Source organism: Leucopleurus acutus, assembly GCF_964270905.1.
Source record: "Leucopleurus acutus genome assembly, chromosome: 17".
Taxonomy (NCBI): Eukaryota; Metazoa; Chordata; class Mammalia; order Artiodactyla; family Delphinidae; genus Leucopleurus; species Leucopleurus acutus.
This window is the reverse complement of record NC_139159.1, coordinates 9,475,216-9,483,953: the sequence shown is the minus strand read 5'-3', so window position 1 is coordinate 9,483,953 and position 8,738 is coordinate 9,475,216.

Below are 8,738 nucleotides of genomic sequence, written 5' to 3'. Positions count from 1 at the left end.
GAAGGTAACTTTATATTATAAATTTAATTTAAAATATTAGATCATGCCTGTTTTCTAAAAAATGTTAAAATCTTCTTTACAAAATCATACAATTTAAAATTGTATAATTAAAAATGACAGCAGAATAAAACTATTTAAAAAGTATAAATAATAGCAACAACAAAAAGTTCTAGTTTACCCTACTTTTATTCCTAGAAGGTTTACATCACAAAGTTCCACTTCATTCACATTTGGGTGCTTAAAACACTTTCTTCTGACTCTGTGAAGGAATGATTACTTTAGCACAAGAATAAAGGATAGTATTTTAAAATGTCTTTTAAATATGATTCATTGGTGATGTTACTGACAGTAAATAGAATTAAAATAAGTCAATCAGTAGAAGTACATTTCATTATAAGACTTTGAATATTTTATGAAATGCAGCGATTCACTGAAGAACATTCAAAGAACAATGTAAAATGAACAGGCAGTTTTATAAGGTGGCAAGATAAATAGCTATTGAATTGTCTCTATTACTTTACTGTAATTGCACCAGAGGTGCCTTTTAAAAGATTAACTCTAATGTGTGCTCATTTTGTTACTGAACTGCCTGATAATTTATTTGTTTTAACATTGTTCAAAACAAAATAAAGATCTTTCACGCAAACTATAGCTGTTTGTTTTTCATTTTTAAGTATGAATATTAGGCATTCGTTTTCAAAAACTGCTTTTCCTTACAGAAGAGGTTAAGAAAATAGTATCGCATCTAGCTGTCCATTACAAAAATGCCAGTGTTTTCTTTAAACGTTTCAATTGCAGACTGGCTTTCCTGCTGCTCAGTTCAATACCATCTTCCCCTGTCTTCTTGTGCTGAAAGGGACCCAAAATTAATTTCGTAAAACTAAGCCATGCATACTTCAGAAGTTAAAACTTCTAAGTGAGAAAAGCCAGAGTGTGTCACTAAATCAGATAATTGGATTCTGAAACTGCTATGAGCCCAGATCATGATTTCATTTGTCAAATTATGTTTTTCTTACAGAAATAACACGTCCTAGAGCAAAGAATATCTTGTCTCCCACCTAAATTAAGCCAGTAGCTCACGAAACAGGTCAGACAAGCCCAAAACTCAACAAACTAGTAAGGCGGTGTTGTCTGAAACACTCCTTCCTGGCCTGTGTGTTGAATTTTGCCCCACCTAGATGCTGTGGAGGAATTAGGAGTTACAAAGATTGAACTAGAATGATGGCAGTAAAATAAGGATTGGCAGCAGTGCCTCCCCACTAATGTTCTGGTTGGCAAGGGCACATCCCATCCTTCTCCCTCCCCCAGAGCTAGCACTTGATTGACTGCTCGCCTCTTCTCTATCCAAGTCAATCATATCAGTCTATTAAATATCTACTTTTGATAACACCGTACATTGAATTAAGTACTATAGTGAATAGAAAAACTAATTGGATGCTAACTAGAAGAGAGAAAATACTTATCCAAAATAGCCACGTAGGACTTCCCAGGTGGCACAGTGGTTAAGAATCCGCCTGCCAATGCAGGGGACATGGGTTCGAGCCCTGGTCCGGGAAGATCCCACATGCCGCGGAGCAGCTAAGCCCGTGCGCCACAACTACTGAGGCTGCGCTCTAGAGCCCACGAGTCACAACTACTGAGCCTGTATGCCACAACTACTGAAGCCCACATGCCTAGAACCTGTGCTCCGCAACAAGAGAAGCCACCGCAATGAGAAGCCCGCACACCACAACGAAGAGTAGCCCCTGCTCGCTGCAACTAGAGAAAGCCTGTGTGCAGCAAGGAAGACCCAACGCAGCCAAAAATTAATCAATTAACTAAAAAATAAATGGATATTTAAGGAAAAAAACCCAAAATAGCCAGGTAAAGTGCAGTACAGGTTTCTCCTGGTATCTGAGAGTAGAGCTTTCCTACCAAACCTTGCTTAAGCCAAAATGGGGTAACACTAACGGATGCACAAAATAAATAGAAAGCACAGGTGCTCATAGACACAGTTCAAAGCTATGGATGCTGGATGCTGAGATGCTAAGTGTGGTTCCAGGAAGGAGCTTGGCAGTGTCACTCTCACTGCTCTGGGTGGCGCTGCCTCTAAAATGGCTCATGGCAAAACAAACACTGAGCGCTATTTTGGCCTTTAGCCTTTTTTTGTAAAAGCAAAAATCCTTGAGGGATTTCTTTCGGTTAGTGAAAACAGGTACTAATGTAGGTTTTTGCAAAAGTGAAGTGGTGTAAAGCAGCCTTTCGAAAAGCAGCGGATACCTGTATAGTGTAAGAATCTTTAGAGTGGTTGTAATAAAGTGCTTTAGGAGTTTCACAGAAGGAAAGATCATTTCCACCCAGGGATCTAGAGGATGTGTTTTTAGCGGAGGTACTATTTGAAGCACAGCCTGTAAGAAGAATGGACTACCCCAGAGAGCAATCAGAAGTGAGGAGAGGGAGGCTAGTCCAGGCAAAGAAATAGCATGAGCAGAGACTCAGAGACCAGAAGGAGTAGGTCACGTCTGAGAAGTCGTACGTAGGCCTATATTTTTGGAGGGAGGGCAATGCTACAGGAGCGTGGGCCTTCTGCCTAGAAGGATGCTTGGGAAAAAAAATACGGGAAGCCTTGAATGTCAGCTGAAGGGCACTCAAATGTATGAACTGCTTATTTTGTGCCAGGCCCTATTTTAGATTCACATACATGTGTCGCTCCATCTTTGTGGAAAAAAAGAAGTAAGTGGCATTATGCCTGTTTTTACAGAAGAGAACTCAACTCTGAAAGTGTCCATTCCTTGCTCAGAATCACAGGGCTAGTAAATGCCAGAATCACTGAACTCGGCCGGCCTAGCTGTAAAGTCCACGCTCTCTGCAACACCACCATGCTCCTAATAGACCCAATTCCACAGGCCACAGGGCTCAATGGCCACCAGGTTCTATCAGTCCTACCTGAAAATATCTCACCATGACCCATTTCTAAGGCTAATCATCTCTCATCCTACCTGCTGTCATAGCCTCTCTTGTTGGACTACCAGCTTCTCACTGGTCCTGCCTTTATATACCCCTCCACTGCTGCAGTTATTTTTCTGCAAGATTTCATTCTCTGAACTTTCGCCAGAGAAACACTGCACGCGGGTAAATTACTAATTGGCACCTGAGGTGCTTAACGATGAGGCCCAATCTGTTTTTCCATCCTTATATCGCAGGACTCCTAACCCCACATATACGCTAGGTACACCGACCTTTTTTTTTTTTAATTGGAGTATAATTGTTTTACAGTGTTGTGTTAGTTTCTACTGTACAGTGGAGTTCCCTCTGTTATACAGTAGGTTCTCATTAGTTATCCATTTTATACGTATCAGTGTATATATGTCAATCCTAATATCCCAGTTCATCCCACTCTTCCCTTCCCCCCTTGTTTGTTCTCTACATCTGTGTCTCTATTTCTAGGCACACCAACCTTTTCCAAAATATCACCCTTTCTACACAAGACCTCTCAGAATCAGCAGCAAGGGGAAGGGGCAAGGGAGATGAAGTGTGTGTATTTTGTATTCTGGCCAAAATTCCTCAGAAATTACTCTAATCCCTACATTGTTCGGAGACAAATTATGTTTGTTTGATGAGATCAGCAAACACAGACCTTTCTCTTCTGCCCAGACCTGCTCACAAGGTCTCCAGCTTCCTGCTCTACGGCTCATGAGTAATTAGCTATGATTAGAACCACTTGTCATGACTGGTTAGGCAAGGTTACAACTCTTTGTCCTCCTGAAACTTGTTGACTGCGGAGAAAAGCATTTCCTGTTCGGATAACTGACTGAGACTTCTGCTTGCAGAACAACCCCCAGAAGCCACTGTTCACCCCTTTCCATGAAGGTCTAAGGCAAAACCTCGTGAGTGAAACACCCTGATAGTCAGATCCGGGGAGCTGTCTATATTGCAACAGCCAGAATAATCCACCTCTTTACTTGTCCAGTTTTTGCTGTTGATAGAAGCCTCCCAATATTCCCTGACAGGTAGGCAGGTGCCCCGTCTGGAGTCAACAGAGAAGTTCTGGGGAAGGTTGTGAGCAACTGTTTTACCTCAGCTGGACTCAGCCCATGGCCACGGGAATGTTACACGGAACTGATGTGTCTGGGCCTCCCTTGGCGGACTCTGACCTCACTCAATCACTGTGTCAGACTAACTTTACTCCTGCACACCCAACACACATATACACACAGTACAGCACCAATGAAGAAGATATTCTAATGGCCAACAGATGCATGAAAAGATTCTCAACATCACTAATTATCAGGGAAATGCAAATCAAAACCACAATGGGATATCACCTCACGCCTGTCAGAATGGCTATCATCAAAGCAATGACAAATAACAAGTGTTGGCAAGGATGTGGAGAAAAGGGAACTCTCGTGCACTGTTGGTAGAATGTAAATTGGCACTGCTACTATGGAAAAATGTATGGAGAGTCCTCAAAAATTTAAAATAGAATTACCATGTGATCCAACAATTTTACTTCTAGGCATTTCTCCAAATAAAACAAAAATACTCTTCAAAAAGATATGTGCACCCCAATGTTCACTGTAGCATTATTTACAATACCCAACACACGCAAGCAACCTAAGTGTCCTCTGACAGATGAATGGATAAAGAAGATGTGGTATACATATACAATGGAATATTACTCAGCCATAAAAAAGAAATATCGCAATTTGTGACAACATGGATGGATCTAGAGAGTATTATGCTAAGTGAAATAAGTCAGACAGAGAAAGCCAAATACTGTATGATCTCACTTATATGTGGAATCTAAAATACAAAACAAACAAAATGAAAACAGACTCAGATACAGAAAACAAGCCAATGGTTGTTCAGAGGGGAGGGTGGTGGAAGGGCAAAATAGGTGAAGAGGGTTAAGAGGTACAAACCTCCACTTAAATAAGAAATAAGGAGGGAGGGAGGGAGGAAAAAAAAAAAGAAAAGAAATAAGCCATGCAGATGTCATATACAGCATAAGTAATAATATTGCAATAACTTTGTAGGGAGACAGATGGTTATTAGACTTACTGTGGTGAACATTTTATAATGTATGCAAATATCAAATAACTATGTAGCACAGCTAAAACTAACATAATATTGTATATCAACTATATTTCAATACAAAATTAAAATAGAAGTCTTTTCTTCTAACTCCCATCTATGGGTCTCCTATTTCACCCTTCTTTTTAGATTATTATTACACATTTCTGCTTCTTCGTATTTTTAGTAACATTTTATGTTGGTCATTGTGTTTAACTAATAGAGGCTCCAGGTAATACCTCCCATCAAGTGATGACTCTTCCTTTCTTTTGTCAGATAGCATGAAATGCAAGTAAATCCAATCAGGTCTTGAGCTGGGCTGCAGACTTAGGAGGATTCAGTCCATCTCTGGTTCATTCCCATTCTTCAGGATTGGTCCACTTGGGTTTTTGATTGGTACCCTGGATATTTTCTTTTTTCTTAGCCTTGAAAATTCTGCCTTTTGCAAATCTAAACTTAGTTCCTACCCTTTGCAGTTTCAAAATATGGCAAGTGTCTCGAAGTGGAGTTCTGCTGTATGTTTGTTTCAGGCTCCCTCCCCCTCCGATGGGACTTTATCTCCAATGCTCTGCGAGACAACTCAATGTTTCACTCCCTTTCCTACTCAGCCTTTCTAGTCTCTGGTACCATTCCAGAACTCGGCACATGTCACGTGTGCTGAGCTATGAGCATGTACTTTATATTTTCCAGTATTTTTCCCAGTTCTACACAACTGCAAACAGTTCCACTGATTTTTCTTTTGGGCTAAGTAGTATCTCTGTTTGGGTTAAGATATATCTCTGTATTTCTATCTTACCTATGTGTATATGTATAGATATTTACCACTTATATCCCATTTTTGTCCATTTCTGTTCTTGGCTGTAAACTTCTGGTCTAAATTTGATATGTACACAGTATTATCTAACACTTGCTTAAGGATATTTAATTTTAATTTGGAGCTTGGTCTTATGGTTTTGTTTGCTTGTTTGTCTGTTTCCTTGGGGGAGAATTTTCATTAGGTGAAATGTTACCATTCACCTTCTCTGTTTTCTTCTGAGTAGTTTTGTGTTGGTTTGATTCTTTTAAAGATAGGTCTTTTGGGGAATTCCCTGGCAGTCCAGTGGTTACGACTCTGTGCTTTCACTGCTGCGGGCCCAGGTTCGATCCCTGGTCGGGAAACTAAGATCCCACAAACCGCATAGTGCGGCCAAAAAAAAAAAAGGCCTTCTGTAGACCCTTCCTAGTTGAAAGTGTTTTTTTGTGCCAGTACAGTGAAGTGCAATTCCTCTAACAGACGCTTTTAGTGGTGGCAGCTGTGTGTATGTGGAGGTGAGGTGGGGCTGCTGGCATGACTTCTCTTCATTTTTCCCCTTACCTCCTTCCTTCCCTTCATCGTCGTGCCTTTAAAGGACACTACCCCCTTGTCAATGCAGTTGCGTCCCCTTCAGAAGCAATGTTTATCTGAAGCTGCCACCTCTGGCTCCTTCCTGAGAGCCAGTATTATAACCTTCCAAGACCCAGGCTGTGTTCAGTCTTTTGGCACCTAATGTTTGACATTTTCTCTCAGGGTTTGATTTTGCCTATGCTATGTCTATATCATCCACTACTCTTTCCTCTTTTTCCAAGATTCTCTGAAGCCCTGCATCTTCTACTCTCAGCATCTAGAGTCTTGCAGCAGTGGAGGAGGCTTGCTCCTGCTGGAGTTTGCTACTTACCAAATTTTCTGGTAATTTGATGTTTGTGATACCCTCCAACTCCTAGTATCGCATGAATCATGTGTAACTTTATTTGTACTCTTTGTACACCTCATGGGTTTTTTTATTAAGATGTGTGGACAGATTCTGGTTCAGGCCGTTGACAACCTCTGGACCTCAGCATAACTTACCTGTTGTTTAATTTCTTTAAAATTAATTAATTAATTGATTAATTAATTTTTGGTTGCATTGGGTCTTCGTTGCTGTGCACAGGCTTCCCCTAATTGCGGAGAGCAGGGGCTACTCTTTGTTGCAGTGCGTGGGCTTCTCATTGCGGTGGCTTCTCTTGTTGCAGAGCATGGGCTCTAGGTGCGTGGGCTTCGGTAGTTGTGGCTCGTGAGCTCTAGAGCACAGGCTCAGTAGTTGTGGCACACGGGCTTAGCTGCTCCGTGACATGTGGGATCTTCCAGGACCAGGGGTCGAACCTGTGTCCCCTGCATTGGCAGGCGGATTCTTAACCACTGCACCACCAGGAAAGTCCCTGTTATTTCTTATTAAAAGAAATTTAACTCTGTTCATAAGCAGCTCCAACTTATTAATTCTCATGCATCATAATTATCTATTATACAATTTATTCATTCTTTTATTGATAATGATGTAAGTTGCATGTAATAATTCACTATTACAAAAAATGCTACAAAGAACATACTTGTATATATTTATTCACACATGCAAGCCTTTTTCTAGGGTACATACCTAAGTCTAAAAAGTGTTTGTGTTACAGAATATGTGCATCTTCACCTTTATCAGATATTGCCTAATTGCTCTCAAAAACAGTTGTAATACTTTACAATTCTACCAGCAGTGTTAAGAGAATTCTTATTTCTCTACACCCTTGACTTAGGTTCACATTTTTGTCATACTGATGGATGTGACATATTATCTTGTCTTTAATCTGCATTTCCCTGATGACTAGTGAAGGTCTGATTTGTCTTTTCATATTCTTTTCCAATTTTTCTATTAGGTTGTTTTTCTTCCTTGTTGATTTTAGTTCTTCAGTATGTGCTAGAAATGAACACTTTTGAAATTCTGTATTTTGTAAATATACCTTCCAAGTTTGTGCCTTATCTTTAATTTACTTAGTTACACAGAAGTTTTCAAATTATAACATCATTAAATCTACGTTTTTTTCCACTAAGATGTCTTTTTTAAAATATAATGTTGTATGAAATCCTGCTGACCACAAAAGTCATGAACATACACTCCTATATTTTCTTATCAAAGTATAATATTTTGCCTTTTACATTTACCTCTTTACTCACCTGGAGTTTATTTTTGTATTTTTGCCAGGTAATACTTTAATTTTTTCCTATGTGGAGAGTCAATTTCTCCAGTACCACAAATTCACACTTACAAAGGTTCTGTTCAATTGTGTTCAAAACCAGCTGAGAATGTGAGGCCTTTCACAACATCTTTAACCGCACCCATGGAGCTTATCACTCATCATGCCCTTCTACAGCAGCATTATTTTCTTGCCAAACCAGACTACATATTGCATTCACTCTTCTTGAAATACGTTCTCTCCACAAGTCCTGTTCTCTTTTTTCCTTACTAAATTGTAAACTTATGAAAACAGACTTTGTCCAATTCGTCTTTGCATCCTCCATACTTGGCATTGAGTTGATTTTCAAACACTCTTCAATTTTATTCTGAATTTGACCCTTATAGGTGGGAATGCTCACCTAGTATAAGCCAAATCTTTATATTTTGGTTTTCACTCTGTCTTTCATCTACTTTCCCACCAAAATATGCCTAGTGTTTCTAAATGTCTTCTAAAATTTTAAACAGAAACCTCAAAAAACTTCTAATGACTAGGAACCCAAGTCATCCTTTCTGCCCCGTTTGTAGGACAGTCTGTGCTTGGGGTCAACATTGAAGTTAGGAGGCACCGTCTGCGGGCCTGGCCTGGCCTTGCCCCTTTGCCGCGATGCCAGCGGTGGGCCGACCCAGCTC